This window comes from Triticum aestivum, chromosome 6D, assembly GCF_018294505.1.
Source record: "Triticum aestivum cultivar Chinese Spring chromosome 6D, IWGSC CS RefSeq v2.1, whole genome shotgun sequence".
NCBI classification, from domain to species: Eukaryota; Viridiplantae; Streptophyta; class Magnoliopsida; order Poales; family Poaceae; genus Triticum; species Triticum aestivum.
The window spans coordinates 488,781,954-488,801,367 of NC_057811.1; positions in this window are offsets into that span (position 1 = coordinate 488,781,954).

A 19,414-nucleotide genomic window follows, 5' to 3' on the forward strand; every position below is an offset into this window, starting at 1 on the left:
TGCGTAAGAGCCGATGCAAAACAATCTTCATGCTTCAAATTCTTATGCTTTTAGTAACGTACAACATATGTATCCAAACTCTCATGCATCGGCAACCCCATAAAATCCATATGCCGATGAACAACGTGATGGACTTAGGTAATCAATTTCAAACACCTCATGTTAAAATTTCCAATAGCATACAAGAAAGTGTTTCACCCTTTTATTCATCGGCAACTAATTTGCAATGTGTGAATCCAACCTTGCCGATGGATGGGAGAATTGGCCATGATACTACTAACTATTTAGCTAGTTACTCTCAACCATCATATGCTACACCTCATGTTAATAATTTTTCAGCACCATATGCAACTGTAGATGTTCATAATTCGGCCCCGCGCCTTCATGGTCATAGCCGAAGAAGTGAATTTTTTACAGGAACACACGTGTCGTCATCTAATATTGTAGCATATAATGCATGCTCTACGCAATTCGAGAATTTCGGCAACACTCACGATTCATTGCCGAAAGAATCTAAAAGTATTGTGGAGCAATCCCTTCCAGAAGAGGTTGTGGCTGCGCTGAAAAAGAGCTTGACACAAAACAAGAGGATTAGTGCTCTTTGCCTTGAACAATATGAAAAGGGGTTATTTCCTGATTATGCTGCAATAAAGGCTAGAGTTTTGCAAGAAGATGAAACTTCATCAATTGATAGAATTGGCGAGAGAGCATATTGTTATACACCAGTGCATACACCTCCACCTAGTACCGCAGCATATTATACACCACCTACACAATTGCAAAATTTCGGCAACACTCACAATTCATTGCCGAAAGATCCTAAAAGCATTGGGGGGCAAACTGATCTAGAGCCGGCTGAAATTGAGAGGGGAGTTAAAGCTTTGCGCGATAGGGTGCAAGCACTTCGCCAAGAGAGAATTGATAGGGAATTGGCTCAAAGAAAAGAAGCCTTGCCGATTGATATAATCGGTGAAAAGAATGATGATTCGGAAACTAAAAGTGCTTCGGTTGGAAAAGTCGAATCAAGTAGTATATATTTCGAATCCATCAAATCCAAAGAAGCAAGCATCATTGAGAAAGGGCATGGCAAGCATAGGAAAACAGCCATGCTTGTTTTTTCTGAAGTTAATGGAACCTACTTCCTGCCCTATGAGTTCCGTGCCGTAGAAATTGACAAGCCTCAAGGACAAGAGCAAGTAGCCGAACAAAGTTTGGCTGACAATGATCTTCAAAGAAATGATGCACGGAATCAAGAAAAAGACGATGACAAGGTGTTGGGGAGCCATCCAAAGATGGAGCAAGACATTATTCAAGTAACACCACCATCATGCTCTCCCAACATATTTGAAGAGGTATGCATAGCGAGTAATTTACCTATTTTCAGATTTGGTCACAACTTCATTATTAATGCATCTATAAGAAATATTCTCATAAATAACTTTGAAAGACCAATGAAGAAGGGTAATTTACTTGTTAGCAATAAAATTGTTGTAGAGCATACCGGTCAACACATTATACCATTCAAACAGACTGATAGTGAATTATTATTGCAGCCAAAGATTTTCCCATTGCTTCATTTAAAGTTCATATCTAATTGGGTAGCTTTGCTTGCTTCATACTTGGCTTACGCATGGTCTCAATTGAGACATGTATGTTCGAACTACTTTGTTTTCAGAAATTTAAAGCCAAGGTTATACTCTGTTGAGAAAACCGATGATAGTATAATTTCATTTTCAAAGACATCGGAGATAGAGTGCAAAACACAATGCATAGCCGAATGGGGTAATTCAAAATCTGAACCATTCGTTTGCTTAGCTCCAAAGCTGTTCCCACAGCAAGATCGCCTAGAGAATAAAATTTTTACCTTCAATTCAAGCATGTGTGATCAAATTTTTGATTTGTTGCTGAACAATAATTATATTAGAATTCTTGATCACCATGTAAAGCCGTCTATCCAAGGACGAATGTATTGTAAGTTGCATGATTCGTTCAAGCATAATCTTGAGGATTGCAACATGTTTCGTCAAATAGTTAAATCGGCCATTGAAATTTGTTGAAACAACAAGAGATGAACAGTCTATTCCAATTGGTCCCGATGGCAAAAGGTTTTTGCATCGGCTGCTTCAAGCCGATCCATTTAAAGAGAAGGTAAAATCTGCAGGTGATGGGATCAAGCTTTCAAGTAAAGAAGTTGTTGAAGAGCATAATGAACATAATATTGAGAGCGAGAATCCCATCGAAGCTACAATGGAGACGCCAAGGACTGGGGGGCAGCAAGCAAATCAAATGATCGAGGAAACCAAAGCAAAAGAAAATAGAGGCTGAAATAAGCGCAAGTGTAAGAAATCAAAAATAACTTTCGCTGAACTATTGAATAAATATCAAAAGAAGAGTGAAGAGAAGAAGGCTTATCAGCCAAATCATGCAAAGAAACCAAGATCGCCCACAAGGCGCAAATATGAGGACCGATATTGGCAGAGTGAGAATCTTCATGCAACATATTCATATCCTTATTTTGGGTCGCCGATGCCAATGCCGTGGATGCCTTCCCATGCTCATGTAGATCCATATCCATCATGGGACATGTATGTGAAGGAAATATGCCCTAGAGGCAATAATAAAGTTGTTATTTATATTTCCTTATATCATGATAAATGTTTATTATTCATGCTAGAATTGTATTAACCGGAAACTTGATACATGTGTGAATACATAGACAAAACAGAGCGTCCCTAGTATGCCTCTACTAGACTAGCTCGTTAATCAAAGATGGTTATGTTCCCTAACCATAGACATGTGTTGTCATTTGATCAAACGGGATCACATCATTAGGAGAATGATGTGATGGACAAGACCCATCCGTTAGCTTAGCACTATGATCGTTTAGTTTTACTGCTATTGCTTTCTTCATGACTTATACATGTTCCTCTAACTATGAGATTATGCAACTCCCGAATACCGGAGGAACACCTTGTGTGCTATCAAACGTCACAACATAACTGGGTGATTATAAAGATGCTCTACAGGCGTTTTCGAAAGTGTTTGTGGTGTTGGCATAGATCAAGAATAGGATTTGTCACTCCGAATGTCGGAGAGGTATTTCTGGGCCCTCTCGGTAATACTCATCATAATAAGCCTTGCAAGCAAATGACTAATGAGTTAGTCATGAGATGATGTATTACAGAACGAGTAAAGAGACTTGCCGGTGACGAGATTGAACTAGGTATGATGATACCGACGATCGAATCTCGGGCAAGTAACATACCGATGACAAAGGGAACAACGTATGTTGTTGTGCGGTTTGACCGATAAAGATCTTCGTAGAATATGTAGGAACCAATATGAGCATCCAGGTTCCGCTATTGGTTATTGACTAGAGATGAGTCTCGGTCATGTCTACATAGTTCTCGAACCCGTAGGGTCCGCACGCTTAACGTTCGATGATGATCGGTATTATGAGTTTATGTGTTTTGATGTACTGAAGGTTGTTCGGAGTCCCAGATGTGATCACAGACATGACAAGGAGTCTCAAAACGGTCGAGACATAAAGATTGATATATTGGAAGGTTATATTCGGACACCGGAAGGGTTCCGGGGGTCACCGGATAAAAAAAAGGAGTACCGGGAGGTTACCGGAACCCCCCGGGGAGTATATGGGCCCTAATGGGCTTTAGGGGAGAGAGAGAGAGGGCTGGCTAGGGCTGGGCCGCGCCCCCCAAGCCTAGTCCGAATTGGACTAGGTAGGAGGGGCTGCGCCCCCTCATTTCCTTCTCCTCCTCTCCTTCCCTTCCCCCTCTCCTACTCCTACTAGGAAAAGGGGAGTCCTACTCCTAGTGGGAGTAGGACTCCCCTCTTGGAGCGCCTCCTCCCTTGGCTAGCCTCCTCCTCCCCCCCTCCTTTATATACGTGGGGAGGGGGCACCCCATATACACATAAGTTGATTTGCAAGCCGTGTGCGGTGCACCCCTCCACAGTTACACACCTCGGTCATATCATTGCAGTGCTTAGGCGAAGCCCTGCGCCGGTAACTTCATCATCATCGTCACCACGCCATCGTGCTGACGAAACTCTCCCGCGACACACAACTGGATCAAGAGTTCGTGGGACGTCATCAAGCTGAACGTGTGCTGAACGCGGAGGTGCCGTACGTTTGGTGCTTGGATCGATTGGATCGCGAAGACGTTCGACTACATCAACCGTGTCACTAGACGCTTCCGCTTTTGGTCTACAAGGGTACGTGGACACACTCTCCCCGCTCGTTGCTATGCTTCTCCTAGATAGATCTTGCGTGTTCGTAGGAAAATTTTGAAATACTACGTTCCCCAACAGTGGCATCATGTGCCAGGTCTATGCGTAGATGATATGCACGAGTAGAACACAATGAGTTGTGGGTGATAATAGTCATACTTCTTACCAGCATGTCATACTTTGATTCGGCGGCATTGTGAGATGAAGCGGTCCGGACTGACATTACGCGTACGCTTACGCGAGACTGGTTTCACCGTTACGAGCACTCGTTGCTTAAAGGTGACCGGCGGGTGTCTGTCTCTCTCACTTTAGTTGAATCGAGTGTGGCTACACCCGGTCCTTGTGAAGGTTAAAACAACACACTTGACAAAAAATCGTTGTGGTTTTGTATGCGTAGGTAAGAACGGTTCTTGCTAAGCCCGTAGCAGCCACGTAAAACTTGCAACAACAAATTAGAGGACATCTAACTTGTTTTTGTAGGGCATGTTGTGATGTGATATGGTCAAGACGTGATGAGTTATACGTTATTGTATGAGATGATCATGTTTTGTAAATTATTGGCAACCGGCAGGAGCCTTATGGTTGTCTCTTTATTGTATAAATTGCGAAGGCCATGTAAGTGCTTTACTTTATCACTATGAGTTAGCGATAGTAGTAGTAGCAATAGTTGGCGAGATGACCATGATGCTACGATGAAAGATCATGGTGTCAAGCCGGTGACGATGGAGATCATGACAATGCTTTGGAGAGGGAGATCAAAAGCACAAGATGATGATGGCCATATCATGTCACATATTTTGATTGCATGTGATGTGTATCTTATTATGGTTCTTATTTTGCTTAGTACGGCGGTAGCATTATAAGATGATCCCTTACAAAATTTCAAGGTACAAGTGTTCTCCCTGAGTATGCATCGTTGCGTCAGTTCATCGTGCCGAGACACCACGTGATGATCGGGTGTGATAAGCTCTACGTTCAAATACAACGGGTGTAAGACAGTTTTGCACATGCAGAATACTCGGGTTAAACTTGACGAGCCTAGCATGTACAGACATGGCCTCGGAACACTGAAGACCGAAAGGTCGAGCATGAATCATATAGTAGATATGATCAACATAAGATGTTCACCTTTGAAAACTACTCCATCTCACATGATGATCGGACATGTCGGGGAACGTAGTATTTCAAAAATTTCCTACGATCACGCAAGATCTATCTAGGAGAAGCATAGCAACGAGCGGGGAGAGTGTGTCCACGTACCCTCATAGACCGAAAGCGGAAGCGTTTAGTAATGCGGTTGATGTAGTCGAACGTCTTCATGATCCAACCGATCCAAGCACCGAACGTACGGCACCTCCGCGTTCAGCACACGTTCAGCTCGATGACGTCCCACGAACTCTTCATCCAGTTGAAGTCAAGGGAGAGTTCCGTCAGCACGACGACATGGTGACGATGATGATGAAGTTACCGGCGCAGGGCTTCGCCTAAGCAGTACGACGATATGACCGAGGTGTGTAACTGTGGAGGGGGGCACCGCACACGGCTAAGAAATCAACTTGTGTGTCTATGGGGTGCCCCCTCCCCATGTATATAAAGGAGGGAGGGAGGAGGAGGCCGTCCTAGTAGGGGCGCGCCAAGGGGGGGATTACTACTCCTAGTAGGAGTAGGTTTCCTCCTTTCCTAGTCCAACTAGGAGAAGGGGGGAAGGAGGAGGAGGGAGAAGGAAGGAGGGGGGCGTTGTCGGTGTCAAAACCGGCAGATCTTGGGTAGGGGGGCCCAAGCTATGCGTTTAGAGGATCGATGGTAACAGGAGGCTGGGGACACAATGTTACCCAGGTTCAGGCCCTCTCGATTGAGGTAATACCCTACTTCTTGCTATATTAATATGGATGAATATGAATACAAGAGTTGATCTACCTCGAGATCGTATTGGCTAAACCCTAAAGTCTAGCCTATGTGGGTATTGTGATGATGATCCCCTATACAGACTAATCTCCCCGGCTTATATACATGCCAGAGAGAACCTAGGGTTTACATAGGTGACTTGGGGAGGAAGTAATTGATACATCCGGACTCTACGCTTTCCTTTCTACGCTCATAGGAGTCCTGACCGAATATGGGGGAGAGTCTTCTGCTTCTTCTTTTCGTGTCCCATCAATACGGCCCAGCTTAATCGACCTGGACGCCTGAGGACCCCTGAATACATGACTCCCTCAGTAGCCCCCGGACTTGCCTTCAAGGACGAGATAGTGTCCGGCTTTATGTCTTCGGTCTTGCAAGGTGAGTCCTCCTGGATGATAGTTCGGCCTCTTTAAATATTGTATCCTGTCGATTCCTCGCCGCCGTCGCCTTGGCTTCCACATGTCCAACGAATGCGAATCGTCTGGGCAGTTTTACAAATACCCCCTTGACTGTGTTGGGAGGGCGCCTATATAAGAGAATAGATCCCAGTTGCCTCTCCGTCCCATTCCACGCGGAAGAAACCCTAGTGCCTGCAAAAAATCTTCAAACATGGCTAGCGCCCCAAGCTCTTCCTCACGCCCTCATGGCCCTCGTGCAGGAGATTGGAAAAGCTGCTCTGTATCCCATGCATGTCTGAGGACACTTCAAGCGCAGGGATATCTCCCTCCAGAGGATCTAGTCCCCGTCCGGGCCGGATTAACTTCTATTGACAACCAAGCCCTGGCAGAGAGCTGTCCCAACCCCTCCGATGGAGAGCGGGTATGTTTGATCCCCTTCCTTTTAAGAGGCGTAGGGTTCCCCGTCCACCCCTTCCTTAGGGGACTCCTGGAGTTCTATGGTCTCCAACTGCATGATCTTACGCCGGGGTCTATCCTGCATATCGCGGGTTTTGTCGCTTTATCCGAACTATTCTTGGGTTGCGAGCCTCATTTCGAGCTGTGGCGAAATTTCTTCTGCCTTGTCCCTTGCTCGGAGAAGGGATCTATATTTGAAGTCGGGGGCGCCGAAGTATGGCGCATAGCCGTGACAGGCTATCTGCCCGGTACTCCAAAGAAGACATTCGAAGAGTGGCCTTCGGAGTGGTTTTATATCGAAGATGTTGCCCTGCCGGATCCAGTTCGGCGAGGAATTCCCGAGTATTCCAGTGCTCCGCCAAAGGAGCTTTTCAACTGGTGTCCCTGCAGTCCTTCAGAAGAAGAGAGAGCGGAGGTTAGCAGACTGGTCGGCAAGATCAAATTGCTCGCCAGTTCGGGTTTATCTATAGTCAAAGTGATGGCTATTTCAATAAAGCGATGTGTGCAGCTACTCCAAGCAAGAGGGTTTCCAATGTGGCATTATAATGGCCTGGATGATGCCTCGCACTGCTTACGCCCGGGCCCGGATGACCCTGCCGCTCTAGCCGTCATCCTGGAAGGTCTTTATAAGGGAGAGAAGCAAGACTTCATCCGTTTAATATGCCGGGAGGGTTTTTCTATGTACAATCCTCCTGACTGGGTAAGTCCCTCTCTTAACCGCTATATTTACCCATTTTTTCTTCGTTATGATGTATTGACCAAACTAAATCTGGTTTCTCCCAACAGGAGTGGAAGAAGGTGGTCGAGGGGATTAATAGTCCCGCCCCACAACCAGAGGACCGATTCCAAAATACGGGCCCCGGATATGATGAAGATCCGGACATAGGCATATAGCTAGAAGAGGGAGTCTTCTATCAAGCCTGCCGTGAGGGCACTCTGGTGGCTATTGTAGCCGACTACCCAGGCCTCATTCCTTCTTCCCACGTAAGTACCTAGGATATATCTCATTAAAGAGGAGATTCCCAGCATGCCTTACCCATAGTTTTTTGTTATATTCAAAAGGGACGGAGTTCCTCACGCCGAACTGTGCGAAAGCCGTCATCCCAGAGGGTGACACCTGCATCGGGCGAGGCCTTGAAGCGAAAGAGGACCGCAAACACCAGCGAACCTTCAAAGAGGTATGCTTGTTTTGACAAACATTGGGTTGCGAAGTTGATATTACAACCTTCCGCTTTATTTTTCCTTTTAGGAGGAATACACATCGGACTATGTCCGGAGGTCATGCAGATCAAGCTCTAGCCAATCCGGCTTCCGGCCCTTCAAGGGTTAACGCGGATTTAGTGCCGGATTGTCCCCTCCAGGAGGATTCGGATGGAATGTCAGTTACTAATTCCGAAGTGGAGGTTGCGATGGTTCACCGGCGGCGGAAAGCAGCCGTGCGTGACCCAACCTTTTCTGAGAAGGCGTTTAACGCCCTCAGCTCTGCAGATGCCTATATCCGAGCCGCTCAAGACGGACTCGCTGGAGCCACTCACCGGCTTTCAAAAGATATGCGGGTAAGTGTATATTTTGATGTTCCCATGCCAGTAGCCCCCGAGACTGAAAGCAGTTGGTACAACTGATTTGAGGTTCGTTGTGTTTTTGTAGGTGCTTCAAGAAATAGGTGCATTAATTTAAATAAGACATATTGTGATATTCCCAAAATATCCAAGTTCCGACATGGAGCAATCTTCATCTTCACCTGCAACTAACAACGCTATAAGAGGGGCTGAGCGAGCAGTGACATAGCCAAACAACGGTTTGTTGGGATGGTGTCAAAGGTTAGAGGTTTCATGGCAACAATGAGAGGCTAACAACAATTGATAGGCATCGCGACATATAGCGATAGCATCGAGAAAACTAGCATAGCAATGATAGTAATGAGATCAAAGGTGATGGTCATCTTGCCTGAGATCCCGCTAGGAAGAAGAACGAGTCCATGAAGAAGACGAAGCCACGAAGACGAACCAAGCGTAGTCAAACGAATCCTCACGATCGCAATGAAACGGGAACTATTGAGAAGGAGCACAACCGGAAAGAAGCAAACAACATGGTAAACAATCATCACATAAACATGACATGATGCACAATCAAGTATGATGCATGTCCGGTTTAATGAGGCATGGCAAAGTGCACAAACAATACTACAAGTTAAGTGGAGCTCAATATGCAACAGGTTGCATATTGACGAAACACCACATTCTATTATTTAGTTTGCTCTTGTTCATGTAGATAACAATATAAAATGTTCTTTAACATGGCAAGAGGTGAAGCATGAGCAAACTGCACTATCTAGGCATTTTAAATGAGGCAGGAAATAACAAGCAACAATTCCGGAAAATCCCCATGTGCATATTTAGTAATTTTTAAGCAAACAATAATTTTAACCATTTTAATTATTTTTATCATGATGCGGATGACATCTGCCAAAGTTTTCATGGATATCGTTGTGCTTTTTCATGTTTTCGTCCGTAGTCGGATGTCTTGGGTATGATGTTGTTGTATCCATGTGGCTATTGTATGACTTGTATGTATCCCCATCTATTTATGTAATGGTACGATGTAATGATATCCATCTTGCTAAGCGCCCGAAATGCAGCTGTGCCCTAATCATGAGTTTATAACGTGATCGGGATAGAATCGCATCTTGGGCGTGACACGCTCCATAGGCTTGCAGAGCTAATTTGGCAGACCTCGGCAAGTTCGCGATTCGCTCTCTTGCGGCGGTTATTTGAGGAGAATGTCTCGAAGACAGTGAAGACACCGATGTCTTTCTCCCTTGATATGGCGGTGGCAAGGATTGCCGCACCGCTCTTTTCTACCTACCGGAGTACCCAACACGCTCTAAGGCAATGGTTTGGGGTATTGTCCGGGGCTGCGTGTATTTGGCGAGGTGTATCTAGCAGTTCGTCCGGAATGGGCCTGTGCCTTGAAAAAGGTTTATTCTTCTTGCCAATAGGCATATTATCGGATGACCTGCTAGGGTATGTCCGTTTAGCCCTAATACTGTACTGTCCGGATATGGACTATTCAAGAGGTGTATTCTGGGCTTTCCAAGTGTTTTCCATTGCGCAGTACTTTCGTACTAAATGCGACAGTTCTGTGAAACTCGGAACACGGCATCGGTTGAGGGCATTTAAGATTCCCTTGTCCATGCAGTTGCGGTAGAATAGAGAGACCGCCTCGTCGTCGCAACAGTCCCTGATCTTGCTTTTAACAAGAAGGAATCTGGCCCAGAAGTGGTTGACCGTTTCCTCGGCCTGCTGCTGTATGTTCGCGAGATCATCTATGTCCGGATGGCCGGATTTACTTGGAGAGCTTTTTCCAGGGTGGGTGGGTGTTGGTAATTTTGAGTCCCAACCCAAGGTGGTATTCGGGGCTTTGACAACCTCCGATGTAGACGATCTAGGTTCGTCAGGATCTAATCGTTCCATGGTCCTGGCGTCATTCCCAGAGCTCAGAGAACATAACGTGCCTCTCGACAGGGGCGTGTTTGGCTTGATGGGTTCGGAGATCCGAACTGTAACGGTCTCCGCCTCGAGAGGAGGAGTCTCTTCGGCTCCGTCCTGGACTGCTGCCACTAGATGAGTGATCGGGAAGGATCGATCTCATCATGACCGGATTTAGGTCCGATTTGATCTCCTGGCGATGAAAGCCCCAGGGCGGCGATGCAATCCAGCAGCTCGTTTAAAGGCGAGAGATCTGCCGAGGTCGCATCATCGGAGTGGCCGGAGTCAACATAAAGGTGGTGCTCGATGACCGCAGGGAGTGCGGCTGGCCCTGGGGCCATGCGGGCGCATACAACGAACCCGCCGAGCTGGAGAACCTGGCCAATGGCCAAGTTGTTTCTGAGGGTGATCCCGTCGCTGCTGACGAGACGAGCCACCGATCGCTCATCGCAAGCGCACAGCGGAGCTCTCAATGAAAGCACCATTGTCCGTGTCAAAACCGGCAGATCTCGCGTAGGGGGGCCCAAGCTATGCGTTTAGAGGATCGATGGTAACATGAGGCTGGGGACACAATGTTACCCAGGTTCAGGCCCTCTCGATCGAGGTAATACCCTACTTCCTGCTATATTAATATGGATGAATATGAATACAAGAGTTGATCTACCTCGAGATCGTATTGGCTAAACCCTAAAGTCTAGCCTATGTGGGTATTGTGATGATGATCCCCTATACAGACTAATCTCCCCGGCTTATATACACGGCCCATCAATACGGCCTAGCTTCATCGACCCGGACGCGTGAGGACCCTTGAATACAGGACTCCCTCAGGCGCCGCCCCTTCCTAGTCCAATTCGGACCAGCCCATGGGGGGGGGGGGGGGGGCGCACAGCCACCCCTTGAGGCCCTTCTCTCCTTTCCCGTATGGCCCATTAAGGCCCACTACTTCCCCCGGCGAATTCCCGTAACTCTCCGGTACTCCGAAAAATACCCGAATCACTCGGAACCTTTCCGATGTCCGAATATAGCCTTCCAATATATCGATCTTTACCTCTCAATCATTTCGAGACTCCTCGTCATGTCAGTGATCTCATCCGGGACTCCGAACAACCTTCGGTACTTCAAATCACATAAACTAACAATACCAATCGTCATCGAACATTAAGCGTGTGGACCCTACGGGTTCGAGAACTATGTAGACATGACCGAGACACATCTCCGATCAATAACCAATAGCGGAACCTGGATGCTCATATTGGTTCCTACATATTCTACGAAGATCTTTATCGGTCAAATCGCATAAAACATACGTTGTTCCCTTTGTCATCGGTATGTTGCTTGCCCGAGATTCGATCGTCGGTATCATCATACCTAGTTCAATCTTGTTTCCGGCAAGTCTCTTTACTCGTTCCGTAATACATCATCTTGTGACTAACTCATTAGTCATTTGCTTGCAAGGCTTATTATGATGTGTATTACCGAGAGGGCCCAGAGATACCTCTCCGACACTCGGAGTGACAAATCCTAATCTTGATCTATGCCAACACCACAAACACTTTCGGAAACACTTGTAGAGCATCTTTATAATCACCCAGTTACGTTGTGACGTTTGATAGCACACAAGGTGTTCCTCCGGTATTCGGGAGTTACATAATCTCATAGTCAGAGGAACATGTATAAGTTATGAAGAAAGCAATAGCAATAAAACTAAACGATCACAGTGCTAAGCTAACGGATGGGTCTTGTCCATCACATCATTCTCCTAATGATGTGATCCCGTTGATCAAATGACAACACATGTCTATGGTTAGGAAACATAACCATCTTTGATCAATGAGCTAGTCAAGTAGAGGCATACTAGAGATGCTTTGTTTTTGTCTATGTATTCACACATGTACTAAGTTTCCGGTTAATACAATTCTAGCATGAATAATAAACATTTATCATGATATAAGGAAATATAAATAATAACTTTATTATTGCCTCTAGGGCATATTTCCTTCAGTATCCCACTTGTACTAGAGTCAATAATCTAGCTCACATCGCCATGTGATTTAATACCGATTGATCACATTGCTATGTGATTAACACCATAGTTCACATCGCCATGTGACCAACACCCAAAGGGTTTACTAGAGTCAATAATCTAGTTCACGTCGCTATGTGATTAACACCCAAGAGTAATAAGGTGTGATCATGTTTTGCTTGTGAGAGAAGTTTAGTCAACGGGTCTGTCACATTCAGAGCCGTATGTATTTTGCAAATTTTCTATGTCTACAATGCTCCGCATGGAGCTACTCTAGCTAATTGCTCCGACTTTAAATATGTATCCAGATTGAGACTCAGAGTCATCTGGATCGGTGTAAAAGCTTGCATTGACATAACTCTTTACGACGAACTCTTTATTACCTCCATAACCGAGAAATATTTCCTTAGTCCTCTTAGGTAACTAAGGATTATTTTGACCGCTGTCCAGTGATCCAGTCCTGGATCACTGTCGTACCCCCTTGCCAAACTCATGGCAAGGTACATAATAGGTTTGGTACATAGCATAACATACTTTATAGAACCTATGGCTGAGGCATAGGGAATGACTTTCACTCTCTTTCTATTTTCTGCAGTGGTCGGGCATTAAGTCTTACTCAACTTCACACCTTGTAACACAGGCAAGAACCCTTTCTTTGACTGATCTTTTTGAACTTCTTCAAAACTTTATCAAGGTATGTGCTTTGTGAAAGTCCAATTAAGCGTCTTGATCTATCTCTATAGATCTTGATGCCTAATATATAAGCAGCTTCACCGAGGTCCTTCATTGAAAAATTCTTATTCAAGTATCCTTTTATGCCATCCAGAAATTCTATATCATTTCCAATCAACAATATGTCATCCACATATAATATCAGAAATGCTACAGAGCTCCCACTCACTTTCTTGTAAATAGAGGCTTCTCCAAAAGTCTGTATAAAACCATATGCTTTGATCACCTCATCAAAGCGTATATTCCAACTCCGAGATGCTTGCACCAGTCCATAGATGGATCGCTGGAGCTTGCAGACTTTGTTAGCACCTTTAGGATTAACAAAACCTTCTGGTTGCATCATATACAACTCTTCTTTGAGATATCCATTAAGGAATGCAGTTTTGACATCCATTTGCCAGATTTCATAATCATAAAATGCAGCAATTGCTAACATGATTCGGACAGACTTAAGCATCGCTACGGGTGATAAAGTCTCATCGTAGTCAACTCCTTGAACTTGTCGAAAACTTTTCGCAACAAGTCGAGCTTTGTAGACGGTAACATTACCATCGGCGTCAGTCTTCCTCTTAAAAATCCATTTATTTTCAATGGCTTGCCGATCATCGGGCAAGTCAACCAAAGTCACACTTTGTTCTCATACATGGATCCCATCTCAGATTTCATGGCCTCAAGCCATTTTGCGGAATCTGGGCTCATCATAGCTTCCTCATAGTTCGTAGGTTCATCATGGTCTAGTAACATGACTTCCAGAACAGGGTTACCGTACCACTGGTGCAGAACATACTCTGGTTGACCTACGAGGTTCAGTTGTAACTTGATCTGAAGTTTCGTTAGCTTCCTCACTGATTGGTGTAGGAATCACTGGAACTAGTTTCTTTGATGGACTACTTTCCAATTCGGGAGAAGGTACAATTACCTCATCAAGTTCTACTTTCCTCCCACTCACTTCTTTCGAGAGAAACTCCTTCTCTAGAAAGGATCCATCTTTAGCAACGAATATCTTGCCTTCGGATCTGTGATAGAAGGTGTACCCAACAGTTTCTTTTGGGTATCCTATGAAGACACATTTCTCCAACTTGGGTTCGAGCTTATCAGGTTGAAGATTTTTCACATAAGCATCACAACCCCAAACTTTAAGAAATGACAACTTTGGTTTCTTGCCAAACCACAGTTCATACGGTGTCGTCTCAACGGATTTAGATGACGCCCTATTTAACGTGAATGCAGTTGTCTCTAATGCATAACCCCAAAACGATAGTGGTTAATCGGTAAGAGATATCATAGATCGCACCATATCTAACAAAGTACGGTTATGACGTTCAGACACACCATTACGCTATGGTGTTCCAGGTGGCGTGAGCTGTGAAACTATTCCACATTGTTTCAAATGAAGACCAAACTCATAACTCAAATATTTGCCTCCGCGATCAGATCGTAGAAACTTTATTTTCTTGTTACGACGATTCTCTACTTCACTCTGAAATTCTTTGAACTTTTCAAATGTTTCAGATTTGTGCTTCATCAAGTAGATATATGTCGGAGATATTGACCATGGGTGTCTTCATCGACCACGCATGGCGTTTCAAGACATTAAGGCCGACTGCCCCCCTTCGGCCGACTGCGCATCAGGCCGCCTCCTAGGGCCGCCAGGCCCTGTGAACCGGCTGCTGGCAGGCGGCCAACTATCAACAGGTGGCTTCGGAGGGGCCGACATCCGGTAGACGGCCCTGCGCCTCCCCCCCAAAGTGCGTGCCGGGGGATCCATGACAAGCCTGGGGCATGGCTACAGTAGAGCCTGCCACCTCGGAATCCAGGGTAGCGTGGCTACAGTGTGGGTGTACCGTGCGGACACCCCTTGGCCGGCGCGCCACTGTAGCCACGTTGCCTATGACCTCGCCCAGGTCAGAAGAGGCCACGATCCCACGATCGGGAGGTGGTGCGGCCTGCAGGCGGCAGGCCCTACACGTCAGTGGGCCACCAGAATGCGGCCGACCTCTTGCAGGCGGCGTAAGGGACGGACCACCCTCTGGCAGGCGGCCTGCCATTCCCTTGAAGTCTGGACTCCATTAAGATGACAAGATGGGGCGTGGCAACAGTGTACGACCGCTAGGCGGCGGTACTGTAGCCACGCCCTCCTAAACGATGCCTTCATCAGCAGAAGGATGTCAACAGTAGAATGCAGTCACCCTAGCCCACATGCGGCGGGCCCACCGGACGGACACGTCTCCGGCAGCCGGCAGGACCCACCAAGCGGCGGGACCCGGCAGCCGGCGGAGAAGCCGGCGTCCAGAGACGCTGATGGCCGGGACCCGCACCCGGCCGGATTACCATTGTAGCCTGGGGGTAGGCCTATATAAACCCCCCAGGTGTCCCCATGCAGGAGGAGATAGAGAGAGACATAGAAGAAACCCTAGCCACCACCAACATTCCTAGAAGGAGAAGAGAGAGCTAGCCCTGCCCTTCTTCCTCCTCTAGACGACACAGCTCAAGGAGCAACCTTGTAGCTACCATATTGACAATAGTCATGACGTGGAGTCCCCGCAGAGCAAGACTAGGGGTGTTATCTCCACGGAGAGCCCCGAACCTGGGTAAGATCCGTAGGCGTCCCAAGTTCCGCCTTATCCCGCTTCCAGAGCCTGGTGACGTTCTCTTGTCCCCATGCATGATAAGCCATCCTTTGGCATATGTCGCACCCAACCCCCGACATTTGGCGCCCACCATGGGGCCTGGTGCACCGTCGTCCGGAAACATGTTCTGGACGGGAAATTTGTTCCTCCCTGGCGAGCGCAGCTAGCCCGGCACGCCCGACGGCGTGGATGCCGGGGCACTTCGCGGCGCAGAAGCCGCTTGCGCCGCAAGCAAGCTCGCCGATCTTCTTGGCGAGATCCACCTCCATGACGAGCCTGTTCCGGCCGAAGAAGCGGTTGGCTCAGAGAGCTGCCTCATCGAGCTCCTCGACAAGCTCCACATCGTCGACGAGCTCTCCTCCGACCTGGAGTCTGTTGGCTCCACCGACCCACCCGTCGAGATGCTCATCGACTCCGACACGACATTCGCCGGTACCTTCCCCGACCATGTGGTGGTCGTTGACGATCCACTCCCCCTTGTGACCTATGGCGCAAGTGTCAGCACCGTCACGGAGGTGCTGGCCACCAGCCACGATGAGCCCTCCAATGGGTCTGGTCAGGACCCGTTGCAGGCGGCAATGCGGAGCCTCTCCACTCCCATCACCGCGGAGTAGATGGTGCGATGCTGGAAACGCTCCGCGTTTCGCTCCTCGACAACGCCAACAAGCTGGCCACCATGCGGCGCCTTACCGAAGCCTACCATCGCGAGATCGACCGCGCCGTAGGCGGCACGCCGGCTGCTGGCAAGCCCAGCCGAGCCGGCGCGGTCTGGAACCGTGGCGGCACCCTCGCTAGCATGCTGGGGGCTACGCGTCCGGTTTACGCCACCCCCTTGGAGAACTTGCGGGCCCCCTAGGCGGCCGCAGATGAGCTAGACCACCTGGAGGGAGACGAGCTTCAATGCATGACGATGCGCATCCATCAACTCCTCGATGCAGCGACCGAGCAGTAGGAGGCTCGCCGCTAGGCGTTGGAGGCTGGCGCACGAGCTGAGAACCGCCCTCCCCGTCGTGAGCAAGGGGCTTCATCCCGATCGCCAACGGGCGGCACCCGCAGTCGGCAGAACCCAGGGCCGGCTGCTAGCCGCAGTCAGCAGGACCCGGAGCCGGCTGCCAGCCGCAGTCGGCAAACTCATATCACCATTGAGCGTGACCAGAAGGGCCGCCCATGGGCAGTGGAACAACAGAGCGAGTGCTCACCTCCCCCTCGCAGGGAGAGGCGCGCGTCCCCGCCGCCTGTCGAGCATCCGACTCTCGGAGGCCGCTTGGGCCACCACGAGGGAGTTGGGGAGAACGATGCGCGCCATCGGATCGACCGGCTGGCTCGATCCCTGGCGGTCGAATAAGAAGACGCGATCGGCCCGCCTTGTTTTGGCCCCCTCATCCGCGAGGAGCCTTTCCCCAAAGGTTTCTTGCTCCCTAGAGATACTCCCAAGTACACTGGCTCCGTGAAGCTGGAGGATTGGCTAGTGGATTACTCCACTGCCGTCAGCATAGCAAACGGCAACAAACGCATTGCCGTGAAGTATGTTCCGCTCATGCTCCAGGGCACGGCCCGGACGTGGTTGAACATCCTCAAACCCAACAGGGTCAATAGCTGGCTGGACTTCACCGACGTCTTCACCCGCAACTTCACCAGCACCTACAAGCGGCCGCCCAAGCCACGACAGCTCTCCCTGTGCGTCCAAGGGCCAACCGAGTCCGCCCGTGATTACTTGACGCATTGGGCCGAGCTGCGCAACTCCTGCGTGGGGGTGCATGAGGTGCAAGCCATAGAATACTTCACGGCCGGGTGCAGAGAAGGCACCCTGCTCAAGCACAAGCTCCTCTGCGATGAGCCCTCCACACTAGACGAACTGTTAAGCATAGCCGACAAGTACGCCACGACCGACTCCTCCATGAAGTCGGAGCTGCACATAGATGCCCCTGGAAAGATGGCTCCTCCGGCTCCTCGGACGCTGGCCGGAGAGTCCAGTCGGCGCCAGCAGCAAGCAGACAACAAGCGCAAGGCCCCTCCGTCGGCTTCCAACAGCCGGCTGGTAGCAGCAGTCGAAGACCAGCAGCCGGAAGGCCAAGCCCGACCCAAGCGCCAGAAGGGCGGCAAGCCCTCTTGGCAGCCCGCCTTCTCCTTCGAGCAAGCCCTCGACGCCCCTTGCAAGTTTCACAGTGGTGCATAACCATCAAACCACGTCACATGAAAGTGCCACTGGCTCACTCGGATTGCCAGGGGCGAGGCTCTGCTCCCTCCGCCTGCAGGGCGGGCGGCTCCGCCTCCAAAGCAGCCGGCGGCCCGTCCAGACGGCCCGGTCCAAGACGAGTTCCCGAAGGAGAATGGGGCTTACGTCGTCTTTCACCAGCCTGGCCGATGACAAGCACAGTCAACGTCTACAGCACCGAGAAGTCAATGCCATCGCCTCGGAGGTCCCAGAATTCATGCATTGGTCCGAGAAGCCCATCAGCTGGAGCCGCACTGACCACCCGGCTCTCATGCCGTCGCCGGGTGCTTACGCCATGGTTCTAGATGCAACTTTCTCCACCGACAGGCGGGCCTACCGTTTTTCCCGAGTTCTGATAGACGGTGGCAGCAGTATCAATATCTTGTACCGTGACACCATGAAAAAATTAAGCATCAAGGGGAAGCAGCTCCAGCCCACCCGGACCGTGTTCGACGACATCATCCCTGGCCTCTCCTGCTCACCCATTGGCAAGGTCAAGATAGATGTCCTGTTTGGCGACAAGAAGCATTTCCGCCGCGAACCGGTCTGGTTTGAGGTGGTGAATCTGGAAAGTCCTTATCATGCAATATTGGGCCGGCCTGTACTCGCCAAATTCATGGTCGTGCCCCATTATGCCTATCTCAAGATGAAGATGTCGGGTCCCAAGGGCATAATCACCATCGCGGGCACTATGAGAAGTCGGTCGCTTGTGCCGCCGCTAGCAGTCGGCTAGCCGAGGCCCCCGTCATAGCTGAAGAAAAGCGCCGCTTTGATCGGATGGTGGCGATGGCCGGCGAGCAGCCGGCCATACCATCTGATCCCAAGGAGGCGGAGCCTCAAGGCTCCTTCCAGCCGGCCAAAGAGACCAAGAAGATTGCCTTGGACCCGGCACACCCGGAGAGATTTGCTGTCATAGGGTCAAACCTTGATAGCAAATAGGAAAGCGAGCTCGTCGATTTCCTCCATGAGAATCGGGACATTTTCGCATGGTCCCCCAAGGACATGCCGGGTGTTCCGACGGATTTCTCCGAGCACAAACTAGACGTGAGACCAGACGCGAAGCCAGTCAGGCAGCCGCTTCGCCACCTGTCCAAAGAAAAAAGAAGAGTTGTTGGTGAAGAGGTCGCCCGACTGCTGGCAGCCGGCTTCATCATGGAGGTGTTCTATCCAGAGTGGCTCTCCAACCCTGTCCTTGTGCTGAAGAAGAACAACAAGTGGCGCATGTGCATTGACTACACTAGCCTCAACAAAGACTACCCCAAAGATCCATTCGCTTTCCGCAAATAGATCAAGTGATTGAATCCACAGCCGGATGAGAGCTG